Source organism: Vanellus vanellus (genome assembly GCF_965231255.1).
Source record: "Vanellus vanellus genome assembly, chromosome: 3".
Lineage (NCBI taxonomy): Eukaryota > Metazoa > Chordata > Aves > Charadriiformes > Charadriidae > Vanellus > Vanellus vanellus.
Window position 1 is genome coordinate 114253302 of NC_138907.1, and position 13041 is coordinate 114266342.

The 13041-nt window shown below is 42.3% G+C and overlaps 1 long non-coding RNA gene across 1 annotated transcript; it reads left to right on the forward strand.

Annotated features, from left to right (window-relative positions):
- The first annotated feature begins 354 nt into the window (after positions 1-354).
- On the forward strand, positions 355-6422 carry LOC309670728. Its single transcript, XR_014269036.1, has 3 exons — positions 355-406; positions 5709-5762; positions 6349-6422. It is a non-coding gene; the product is annotated as an uncharacterized lncRNA (long non-coding RNA).
- The last annotated feature ends 6619 nt before the right edge of the window (positions 6423-13041 follow it).

The following is a 13041-nucleotide window of genomic DNA, read 5'->3' on the forward strand; positions in this document are numbered from 1 at the left end:
AAATGAATATATTAATATATGCATATAATTTGAAATTACTTATGTGTTTATATAAATGTGCTTATATATAGGCAAAACCAGAGTTCATTCTGTGGTCTCTTCTGTTCAGCTAAGTGAGGAACAAGTTGTTCTCATACTGCATGACACAGGGCTATTTCATCAGCCTGCTCCTGGTAGTTCCTTTCACATAAACAGGGCTAAGCAGAGTCACCAGTGACAAAGGAGCAGGTTGCAAATGCCTTATGGCACAGATTTTCCTTTCACACTGAGGAGCTTCCAGGGCAGAGCGACTCAGGTGACTGAAGGTATGAATGCCAACAGGAAAAAAGATAAAACTTTGGATGGAAGGAATAGAGCAAACAAATATGAAGAACTTCAGTCTCCATAGTCATCCAGCATTTTCCTGGTCTGAATCTACTCATTTTGCTGTTTTCCCTTCCCTTCCCTTCCCTTCCCTTCCCTTCCCTTCCCTTCCCTTCCCTTCCCTTCCCTTCCCTTCCCTTCCCTTCCCTTCCCTTCCCTTCCCTTCCCTTCCCTTCCCTTCCCTTCCCTTCCCTTCCCTTCCCTTCCCTTCCCTTCCCTTCCCTTCCCTTCCCTTCCCTTCCCTTCCCTTCCCTTCCCTTCCCTTCCCTTCCCTTCCCTTCCCTTCCCTTCCCTTCCCTTCCCTTCCCTTCCCTTCCCTTCCTTTCCCTTCCCTATCCCATTTCTACCTCACATTTGCTCCCTTTGTGCTTCCTGCTGTCCCGTGAAAGGTGCTGTGCTCTTGAATCATGAATTGAGGAAGACAGTGATCTGAAGAAGCAAATTATTGCTGCAGAAGAGCTACTATTGCACATTCTCCCCTTCAAAATCCACAGTCTGGAAGGGATATATCCACCCCCTTTTCTTCCTCACATGTTTGGAGATTCACACAGAATCTGAAAACAGAGGGCAATTTTTAATTTCCGTAATTGCCTCAAGGCAGTGAAGGTTTTATGCTATAGCACATCCAGTATCCCCAACTCTTATTACATTCAATCAAACTCGAATGCACTGTGGCAGAATTTTGTTTAGATTTTGTAAGATCTGGCCTTTTGAAATCAGCATAAATTATAATGTTCCAGTCAATAGTTTGTCCAGCAGACGGCAAGTCACTTGATTTTGCTTAAGTATGTCTCAATCTGTTAAACAATAAGTCTATTCTTTGCTGAAGTAGGACTGGTGAGTGTGCAGTAAGAATAAGCTCATTCTAACAGTTTTGCTTTGCTTTTCTGTTCTATATAGTGATAGTTTGTAAATACACTGGATTAAAGCATGTTTGGTAGCAACATGTGAACTAGGCTGATAGAAGAAGAATTGACCCAAACTGCTCAACCTCAATCTAATAAGATCAAAACATATCAGGAAACTTTTGCTTATTTGTTGGTTAGTTGTTGGGTTGTTTTTTTTTTTGTAGCTTATTGTTTCACAGCTGCTCAGTTTTTATTTCAAAGAACATCTGAAAGCAGGACTGTGAACTCACACAATCACAGAATGGTAGGGGTTAGAAGGGACCTCCGGAGATCATCTAGTCCAACCGCCCTGCCAAAGCAGGTTCACCTAGAGCAGGCTGGACAGTAATGCATCCAGGTGGGTTTTGGATATCTCCAGCGAAGGAGACTCCACAGCCTCTCTGGACAGCCTGTTCCAGTCACCCTCAAAGTAAAGAAATTCTTCCTCATGTTCAGATGGAATTTCCTGTGTTCCAGTTTGTGCCCGTTGCATCTTGTCCTGTCGCAGGGCACCACTGAAAAGAGTGTGGCCCCATCTTCTTGACACCCGCCCTTTAGATACTTACAAGCATTGATGAGATCCTCTCTCAGTCTTCTGTTCTCCATGCTAAACAGACCTAGGTCCCTCAGTCTTTCCTCATAAGAGAGATGTCCAGTCCCCTGATCATCTTTGTAGCCCTCCACTGGACTCTCTCCAGTAGTTCCTTGTCCTTCTTGAACTGGGGAGCCCAGAACTGGACACAGTACTTAAATGTGGCCTCACCAGGGCAGAGTAGAGGAGGAGGATGACTTCACTCGACCTGTTGGCCACACTCTTTTTAATACACCCCACGATACCATTGGCCCTCTTGGCCACAAAAGCACATTGCTGGCTCATGATCAACTTGTCCACCAGGACTCCCAGGTCTGTCTCTGCAGAGCTGCTTTCCAGCAGGTCAACCCCTAACCTGTTGTGGTGCATGGGGTTATTCCTCCCTAGGTGCAGGATGCTACACTTGCCCTTGTTGAACTTCATTAGGTTCCTCTCTGCCCAACTCTCCATCCTGTCCAGGTCTTGCTGTATGGCGGCACAGCCTTCTGGTGTGTCAGCCACTCCTTCCAGTTTTGTGTCATCAGCAAACTTGCTCAGGGTACACGCTGTCCCATCATCCAGGTTGTTGATTAATATGTTGAACAAGACTGGGCCCAGTACTGACCCCCGGGGAACACCACGAGTTACAGGCCTCCAGCTAAACTCTGTGCCACTGATCCCAACCCTCTGAGCTCTTCCATTCAGTCAGTTATCCATCCACCTCACTGTCCACTCATCTAACCCACACTTCCTAAGCTTATTTATGAGGATGTTATGGGAGACTGTCAAAAACCTTGCTGAAGTTGAGGTAGACAACATTCACTGCTCTCCCCTCATCCACACAGCCAGCCATGCCATCATAGAAGGCTATCAGATTGGTTAAGCATGATTTCCCCTTGGTGAATCCATGTTGACCACTCCCAACAACCTTCTTTTCCTCTACATACTTAGAGATGACATCCATGACAAGCTGTTCCATCACCTTTCCAGGGATGGAGGTGAGGCTGAGCGGCCTGTAGTTTCCTGGGTCCTCCTTGCCCTTTTTGAAGAATGGAGTGACATTAGCTTTTCTTGAGTCCTCAGGCACCTCTCCTGTTCTCCATGGCCTTTCAAAGATGATAGAGGGTGGCTTCACAGTAACACCTGCCAGCTCTCTCGACACTCATGGGTGCATCCCATCAGGGCCCATGGATTTGTGGGTGTCAAATTTGCCTAACTGATCTCTAATCCCATCCTCCTCAACCAAGGGAAAATCTTCCTTTCTTTGGACTCTCTCTCATACTTCCAGGTCTGGGATTCCTGAGGGCCGGCTTTAGCAGTAAAGACTGAAGCAAAGAAGTAACTCTGCAAAGTAAGGAAAGTAACTCCGCCTTCTCTGCATCCTCCATCACCAGGGCACCCACCTCATTCAGCAGCAGGCCCACATTTTCCCTTATATTCTCCTAGCATGACAGGGAATTCTTACGATGTTCTTCTACCTGTGCATGAGCTGGAAAGCTCACAAGAAAGATTGTCTTCATCTTTCCTGGTCAATATAGTTAAGTACTATCTTCTTTATGTGGTCATCTGAATAGGATGTTGCTAATTACTAACCATTGCCAGAAAAGGGATTAAATATGAAGCCGTACATATCCAAGATACTTTTCAGTTGGAGGCATGGGTTTGCTGATATTAACCTTTTGTTTCTTGATTTTCTCAGTCCTGTTTCTCTTCACGATACTGCAGACCAGATGCTATAAGAGAACATACACTTTAAAGGAGAAACTGTCTTTGGCACAAAGCTCCTTCTTAAACCAGCATCAGGATATCCCAGCTATTCCAGATTAAAATCAGGCTGAATCTTGTATTCTTAGGAGTATTCTCCATGACTTACAATTTTATGTTTTACATACCGTACTACGGCATTCACAACAATCAACTTATTAACATAAACCATAGGCATATGTTCTGCTTCTTACTCCTAGTTAAATCTAATCAGTTGCATGTTTTCTGAGAACTAAAGACTCTTTTGGTTGAATATCATGAGTGAATTAGCCAAATATTCGGCAACATTGAATATTCTCCCTAGGCTCTACGTGGATTTTTAAAAAGTTCTGTGGTGGAAAACTTGGACCTGCTGAAGGGAATAAAAATGCAGTCATCGACCTCACTGGGACCAGAATTTCATTTAGATGTTCTATAGGTCCACTGAATTACTTTTCTTTTCAATTCCTAAATGAAAATCTAAAGATTTTCAAAAACTTTGAAACTACTTACTGTTCATGAAAAGTAATGACCATCTGCTTTCTCAGAAATCGGTTCCTTATTGAGCAAAACAATTGGAACGAATCTTTTAGGTGTTTTTTTTTTTCAGGAAAAGTAAAAAAAAAAAAAAAAGACAGTGATAACTTTTTTGTCTTGTTGTCTTTCTATGTGGCTGTCCTATCTCATTCCCTTCTCATTCCTTTTAAATACAGTGGTATGCATACAGATGGATGTGTGTTTCAGTCCTCAAGATGCCATTCTCTTTAGTACTAGTGGATATTAGGATGAGATACTTCATATTCAGCTTAAGTCTTGCTTTCATTTACAGTCATCCCACGGTCTTTATTATGCCCATTTGGCAGAAGCTGAACCTCTGCAAAGCGGGACCTCGGGTCTGGAATTTCTGTGGTCTGTATCTGCGTAGTTTTTGTGGTTTTTTTTTTTTTTTAGAGGAGAAGAATGGATGAAAGAATGGTCCTGTTTTTCCCTCTCATTTCTAAAGGGAAATTAAATAACAGCTATGGCTCTACATTATAGCCTTCCTTTCTGCCTTGCTTTAATTTTAGCCATCTTTTGCTGGTTCCTGTTATACTTAGTTCCTGAACTCTCAGCACAATAAATGTTATTGTTCATGGGGAGAATGAGTTGTATAAATGTCAAGTCATCAACAATCAGCTGGCCAATTGCCTGAAGCCTTTTTTGTTTTCTTCATGGGACATAACTGCAAGTACTTATTCATACAAATGAGTCTTGCACACCTAAGGAGACCTATTGACAATAGTGGTGAATTGAATGAAAAAAAAAAAAGGGTTGTGCAACAATGGCTTTTAAACCTAGGACTGAAGTTCTAGTTGCAACAAATCTTTAGATGATGGTATAAGCTTTTGCTTCTGGCAATGTATACACCCCTATACCACTTTTACTTTTTAAAAAGAAGAAATCAAATTCAGGAGTAGAAAACTGTTATGAAAGTAATTTCAAAAGCAAGGAATGATGTGGTCAGGGTAAAGATAGAGACTCCTGAAATGTTTAGTTAAAATACAAAATTGGATCTGTGTCATGCTATTAGCATCTCACTGAATGTTGATTTTTTGGAAGAACATACCAATATAGAGAAATCATTATCTTACTTGATACACCAAACCTCAAGTTCAAGACCATGGAAGGCAGACATGAAAAAGCTGACAATATTCACACCATCTAAAGATGAGGAAGGAAACTGAAAACTAAAAATTAGTAATTAGAGACCGCATTAATGACAGGCAATATTATGCTTCTTGCAGTAGCAGGAACAGGCATTAGTATTTATTTGTTCAATAATAATAAATAAACCCAGGAGTAATAGACATATTTACAATACTTTTCAAACAAACATTATAGGACTCTCAAAATCAAATTAAGAATGGGAAAACCCACTTTGAAATTGCTTAAAGTTGAACTTTTAGGCAATAATTATTTATTTTTATAATGCAACAAGATCACAGCAGGAGAATTATCAGCATGAAATGACTGGTATCTGGGGAAGTCTCATGGGCTGACTCTTGAATTTACTGTCATGAAGGATAATCTGCCCATTCCATAGTTGTCATTACATGGGATGCTTCTGCATCTTGTTTGATATGGTATGTTTCCTTTCTCCTCAGTAACACGAGTGCCTCTTGCCTTCAGGATCCCTTTCTGGAGCCACTGAGCAACAGGTATGTTCCTCACCCTAGGTGGGATTCGGTTACCTAAACATAGGTGTCTGGCTCTGTTTGGGACATGTTGGGCTAGCCTGCCTAGATTTCAGCTGCTGGTTGAGAAAATGCAGGTCTTCTGTAAGGTCTGTGCTTCTCAAGTATCATAAGACACTTGGTCAGGTCTTGGTCTCTGACCAAGTAGGTGTTTACGTGTGAGCTACGTGTCTGGGCTACCAATGAAGTCCATAGAGCCGCCCATCTCATTCTAGCCACCACGGCCCCATGAAATGCCTCACAAACACTAGTGACATCTTCAGCTTCTCACCAGCATATAACCCCTCACTTCAGTCCTGTGTACTTGCCCCCAGGCTACCTGCTCCTTGGCTCAGCTGCCAGCACCTACCCATCAGCCTACCAGTGCCCTACAGTGTCTATCTTTTCCATTGTAGTGCAATCTGAGTGCAGCATGTTCTACAGACAGAGGGGTTTTTTTGGCTAGGTGTTGACTAATAGTTTGGTAAGCATCAATGAAAGTCCCTCCAGCTCTTTGTGGAAGGATGAAAGTCCTTTGTTGAAAAGAAGCTGAATGTTCTTTCTGTTTCAGCTCACGAAAATCTGTACAGAGGACACCACAGCAGATGGACCAGAAAATCACTCCCGCAGGAATTTTGAAATGCCATGAGATTTGTTTCTTGTCTAATATCAGTTCAATAACTCTGCCTTTCTGATGTAAAGTTGGAATTCCTCATCTTCCTTTTGTGAGTCAATTATATTGGGGACACTGTAAGAGGTCTGTGCAGTGAGTGGAACTATGTGAACTTTGAACAGAAGATTTGTTTCCCAAAAGTTAACTTGACATTTCCTCATCTTGTCATGTTGTTGTTTAGCTTTGGTGTCTTATAAGGATGTATTTCTTCTTTTTTCTTCTTCTAGCAGATGGAACTGGTAGTTACTTCTCATAGAGGGGACTTTTTCCCCTTTACATCCTCTTTCAAGGTGAAATTTAATAATGTCTTATATGATATGAACAATTTGTCTCAGTAATTTTAGTATTTTGTAAAATATCCTTGCATTATTACATTTAAAAAAAAAACAACCCAAAACAACCTATCAGGAAAACCATATTCAGTTTTTTTCCACAGTGGAAACTGTGAATTATTTATAACAGTAGTTTGATTATATTAAAAAGCACAATCCCAAGTCTGCAGCACATTACTGGCTCCATTCCTTGCCTAAAACAGGCGTGTTTATATTTTTCCTCAGTAAATATGTGATAATTAAATGCAAATAGACCATATTTTTCAAACGAATTCCCAACCCTGGAAACTTGGATGATGATAATCTTGCCTAATAAATGCACAACTGCAAGTGAAATCAAAGTTTACTGAAGCAGAACATTCTTAGCAGTCAGTAGCAGCCATCACTTAGTGAAAAAAATACAGGATTAATATAGACACGTCATTGAAAAATGGATAGCCCTAAGGTATTTTATAATCATGGTATATACCTAAGTATTAATTGAAAACACTGTGCACTCTTTATGGGATGTTCTCAGCTAATCCATTCCTGTAAATTATTAGGCTATATTGAAGTCATGCCTAAGGCTGTCATCAGTTCTCTTGCATGTTCCCCATTGTGTGTTATCCCCTGTTTCTAGGTCAGCTTTTCAGCCTTTTCCTTTCCCTTTGTGAAAGAGAGCAATCTCTCTCCCATATATTTCCTTTATGAAGAGAGACACTCATGTTTCTTGGCTGGCAACACCTGGTCTTCTCCCGCTCTGGTAAAATCTGAGGTCCTGAGTCCCCCTTGGGGCTAACAGAAGGGCTTTCATATCATTCTGGTAGTTGCATCCCAACAAGTGCCTATGTTTCCCCCTCCTTTTGATGGATTGGGTCTCTCTGCCTTCTCTCTCCCAATCTGCTGGGCTAAAGAAGGGGGAATATCGAATCCCAGAGAAGAGGGTATCAAAGAAGGGACTATCTCCTGTCCAGCCTGCGATGAGAAACTGAAACCTACTCTGCAACCCTCCCTCCTCCTTTTCTCATTCTTCCCAGCGTGCTCCACTTCCACATAGCTGTTTTCTAACATCTGGAAATAAATTATCATATGCCCTTAAGAAGAGCCTTAAAGTGTGGGATCTTGTTGTCTCAATGGCAGGATGCTGGCAGGAAGCCAAGCATTGTCTTTGTATTACCTGGCCGGCTGCCTTCCCTGTCCCAAATAACTCGGTTTTCCTTGCTGGGATTCCTGTAGCTGTACCCCCAAGACCGTATTCCTGAGATATTTGGAGAGAGGCCTAAGAATATCTCCCCTTCTTTCCTTATGATTTCCTCACATGAAAGTATTTTTTCCCCTTTATCTAATTCTCCTTACCAGCTAAAGAAAGTGGCTGCGTTTTGTTCACTCTTAATGACCTTATGAATGGGGAAGGATATTATACCGCTCATAAGAAGCACCAATCTAAGTTCTTATGGCTATTCCTTCTGTAGCTCTATCCCTTTCATACATCACTGTTTTCTTGCCTGAACCTGGAGAAAGAGAGCAGTTGCGGGGGAGGAAAAGGCAGGTTCCTGGAAGAAAGAGGAGCTGACAGGATGTTGCTTTTGTTGGACAAGACCCGTCCTGTTGACAACAGGGAGGACCCAGTAAGGCTGAGAGTTAGCTACCAACCAAGCAGCGTGCTGCCAATCAGAGTTCGGAGGCCAAAATTGCATTCTTCCTGCCAAGTAAAGGCATTTAAATAGGGGACTGAAGTACGATTTCAATTTCACTCCAGTTTAATGCAGATAGCAGAAAAACACGGTGACTCACAATACATTCTTGCCCCTACAATAAATAAAATTTCCTCTCAGAAGTCTGCAATTTTGAATCAGTAGAGAGGCATGGTGAACACTTGGTCCTAGGATGTATACAACACACCAGCTGGGTTTTCATTCTAGGAAAGGCCAAGAAATTAACACGTTGGAAGTCTGCGAGAAAGGGCACAGTTTACATTAAGGTTCTGTTTCCCTCACAGATGGGGCAATAACTGCTTTTAAAAAAAATATTAAAGGGCAACAGCTGATCCTATTTCTACAGCTGTAAGTATTGAAACAACCAATCCGCGCCCCAAAGTAGCCGCCTACTTACCCGCATATCCTGTAGCTCTCTCTCTCCATGGTGTGTGGTGAGGGGAGGGAGGTAAGGGGGGTGACTGAAGAATGTGTTGCCACAGAAAAGGTTGTAAAAGTAAAGTTACTGTGTAAATTATGAATTTACTCCATAGTATTGCTACACTAAACAGTAATGGGTAGGGGAGATTTTCTTCCTTTCTCTGTCCTCCCTTGCTTGTGGTCCTAATGCCTTGTCAGCTTCTCAGTCACATAGCCAAGGCCAGGTGACCCCCCAAAAGCTGGCAAGGGTACCGGCCAGCGGCATCGTTCATTCTTTATCTGTCTCTGAAGGTGATCAGGAGATATGAATAACAGTTTAATTTTGGATTTTAGATGCAAGCCTGAGGTTTTCACTTTATGTAATGCTTTCTGAAATGTCCTGAAAAGAACTGAAGAGTTAGGCTGAAGTCCAGGAAAGGAAATGAATGGCAGAAATGATACATAATCTCCCCTGACATCCTGTTAACACGGCCTCGTGCTTCGCCCATGAGCTCTGCCTTGCAGAGCTGGCAGGGTCATCAAGCCCCTGCCTACAAACGTGTTTTTGCAGCCCTGTCCTGGTTTGCTCTGCACCAAACCCTTTGCTACGTGCCGGGGTCTCTGGGCTTGCTGCTCCGACACCGGGCTGGGAAAGCCACACGCAGTGCCCCATGTCCCATCCTCCAGCGCTGACTTTCTCTGCACAGGAACGTGGTGGCTCAGACTGGCGCGTGTTCGGGTCATACAGGCTCACGTCTCTTCTCAGGCATTTAAAGCCTCGATCAAAGTCCACTAAATGCAAAAGAAAGGTTTTAACTGACGTCAGGAAGTTTTGATCAAGCCCTCCGGGAAGAGCTGGGATGAAGGACAGGAAGTACAATTTAATGGTGTGTTTTTTTCCAAATTATTATTTATTTATGAATATATTTATTGACTTCTTTGATGTTTTAATCATTGTGGAAGCACAGCAACCTGATGGATCCCTATTAACATACATTTAAATACAAAAGGGGCAGTTTATTTTTCAGCAGTTTGAGCACCTGCAATTCACATTGGCTTCAGCTGGAATTCTGTATGCTCAGCAAATTAAACGTTCAGTAAACAATGTTATAATAGCATTGACTTTAAGATGAAATCATAAATGCATGAAAACAGGACAAAGCCTATAGCTATTTGTAGCTATATTCAATCTGTTATGCCTCTCGGCCCTGGAATAAAAGGTTGGAAAAGATCTCAGTGGCTGTGAATTAGTTCAGCTCCGCAATTATAGCACCTGAGAAGATGAGAGCTGATACTTTGTTTATATAAGATACCCAACCCAAAATTGTCATGTAAAAGCAGGATTAATTTTTTATTATAATACTAATATCAAGTTCATCTCAGAGCTGAATTAGTCTGATTTGCTGAGTCGTGCAGGCTACCACCTTTCTTGTTTGAAATGCTGAGACTACTAATTCTCCATTTCTGGTGGAGAGAATTGAGAGGGTGTGATTTTATGCAACCTCATTTTGCTTCTGCACTATGCTGTTCCCCAGAGATTCCCATTTGTGGTGTCTACCATCGAATATCCATGCACTTCTAACAAAATCATGGTGCAAATAAGAGAAGATATGCTTAATAAACAATCTCAGCCTAAACATTTTGTAGATAGCGAGTAACTCGATCTACTGCAGACTAAGTTGGTCCATTAAGAGAGACTCCTAGTACTGCTCTGGCCCTGTTTTCAGGTCAGTCCAAAAGTGTATTAACCTGCCTTAAAATGCCCGGGAGGTGTGGGAGTTGCCCATTGAATATGCTAACAAAGGGAAAACGGAGAGCTTAAGTGCAGCCAGAAAAGAAACAAAGTCAATTTTCTATCTGCTTGGATAAGATATTACTAACTCAAGAGATTATACATACCAGACATGAGATTTTGACTCCTGCTCTTGGAAATTCCCCCAACAGGAAAAGGCTACATCCTTCCTTGGATTTAAAAAGTGTTGTGAGAAAATCCCATCATTGTGCCTGCCTTCCCCACTTGATGCAGACAGTGCCAGGGAGTCATCAGAAATATATCAGTGTATTGACACAGGTCTCTGCCCTTTCAGGGGATTATAAAAGTGTCCGATAGATAAGAGGTAGTGACTAGTTTGGAGCACGCCGTTTCTGGGTTTCCTACACAGACACACCAGTGTCTTTCTCCTTTCCTATGACATTTCCCACAGCAGTGGACTTTGGGGCAAAGAAGAGCTGAAAATGCCCGATATTGCCCCTTTATGTACTTCAGCAGAGTAAGAAAGCTGGAGGTGTGATAGACATAGGCATATAGGATGTCTGTGTAAAAAAAGAAAAAAATGTAGACATATAGAATAATAAGGTTCAAACCTGCCACCCTGTAAGTCTGCAGAAATTAACAACACGAACGTTACTTAGAAACGGGGACAAGAGCTGGTAAAAAATGGACAGGGCTGAGCCTGAGTGTCTTGGCCAAAGCGATCAGGCTCCAGGTGAGGCCCTTCCCTCTCAGCTGGGACCCAGTACGCGTTTTGTGCCCTTCAGTGAATGAAGGGCAGTCCCTCCTACATTTGGAGCAATCGGTTTGTTTATCCAGTGCCGGGAGCACTTGCTATCACATCTCTTTCAAAGGGAATTTTTCTGACTCATGAAAATTAGGGAAGTGCTCAAATGAAACTCTACTATTTATTATGAGTGCCTCCCTCAGAGCCCCCTGCTTCAGGGCCTGTGGCAGGAGCCCGTTTCTCTTTTGCAATCTCTTCTCTAATACTTGTTTCAGTAAACAACAGCTGACCCTCATAAGTGTGTGGAACTGACTGGCCCCAGGCCCTCTCATCTCTGAAAGAGTAAGCTGGGCTGTCGCACGGACAGATGCTTGTTCTTCAGCATGTTTTATCGTTGCTTTTGGGGGGGGCTGGGTGCACAGATAGTTTGGGGTGGAGGGGAACCTCATGATACTCTGAAATCAGGCAAGTTTTGAGCTTCCGCAGTCGGTAGTTCTGCTGTTATTACCCTCAAATGAAACAGTCTTGCTGGGATTTTGGAGGAACCAGGGTCAAACGCACAGGCGGTGAGGTTGTAGTTTTACTGCAGAAAACAAAGGAAAGGGGAAATCTGTAAAGTGATATCTGCTTCTGATTCACCTCTACTACATAAGAGAGAGTATTTCTGAGCCCCTTGGCTCTTTAGCCTGATTTTCTGCTCTAGAGAACTTGATGTGATTGTTTACTTGGGGCAGGGAAAGGGGGATGTGGCAGAGTCTGACTGATCTTCCACCAAAGAAGGGAAGATGGCGACCACACATGCTGTTGGATAAATAAGGCACCAACATGCCATTAGATATCTAACTGACTTCAGAACTACAAAGATGTGTTTATTATTTACAAGTTTTGCTATTTGCACAATGCTTGCCCAAGGCCTTGTGGCCAGGTTTGAATCCTTTTTTTCTTGCTCCCATTGAGCAGTGGTTTATTTTGTTAAAACTAATTTCCATACCTCATGTGAGACGGATGTCATTGTTTGCTTGTTTCCTTTCTATTTGAGATTTGGATGGTGATCATAAGGGATGCTTGCACAAATCTTACAGAGCAGATCCCATCACCCAAATTGGGGACATTCAGACCTCGACAGCTCCTCATTGACCTCCATGTGCTTTCAAAGGTTCACTGGTATGTTGGTTAGCACCGGTGGGCCTGCTGGGGGGTGGAGGCCTCAGTCAAAAGTAACTTTCTTCAGCATGGTATTTAAAACTGTGATCTCAGCCACTGGTGCTAGAAATTCAAATGTCGTTAGTATCGTCCATGGTAAATGAGAAGGTATAAATGAGACACAAGATGAAGATAGGTTCTATATACAAGTCTGCCTATATATATCAATTTCTAATGTGTCGCTCTAATGTTACTAATGCATTTTTAAATGTGCTTCTGGGTGAACCTTTTTACTTTATTTTGTAGGCAAGAATTAAGCTCCTCTTTCCCTCTGCTTTTAGCTTCTGTTGTTTTCTGTGCACTGAACTCTCCTGTATATTTGGTGCTGGGGACTGGGGAGAAAAGTGGAAGTTCTCAAAATAACTCATATATATAGAGAGATGTGAATAATGCCAAGTCCTCTTATAAGTCCGTATGGAAAAACATACCTGAATATGGAGAGCAATTGTACCCTTAATGTGCCTG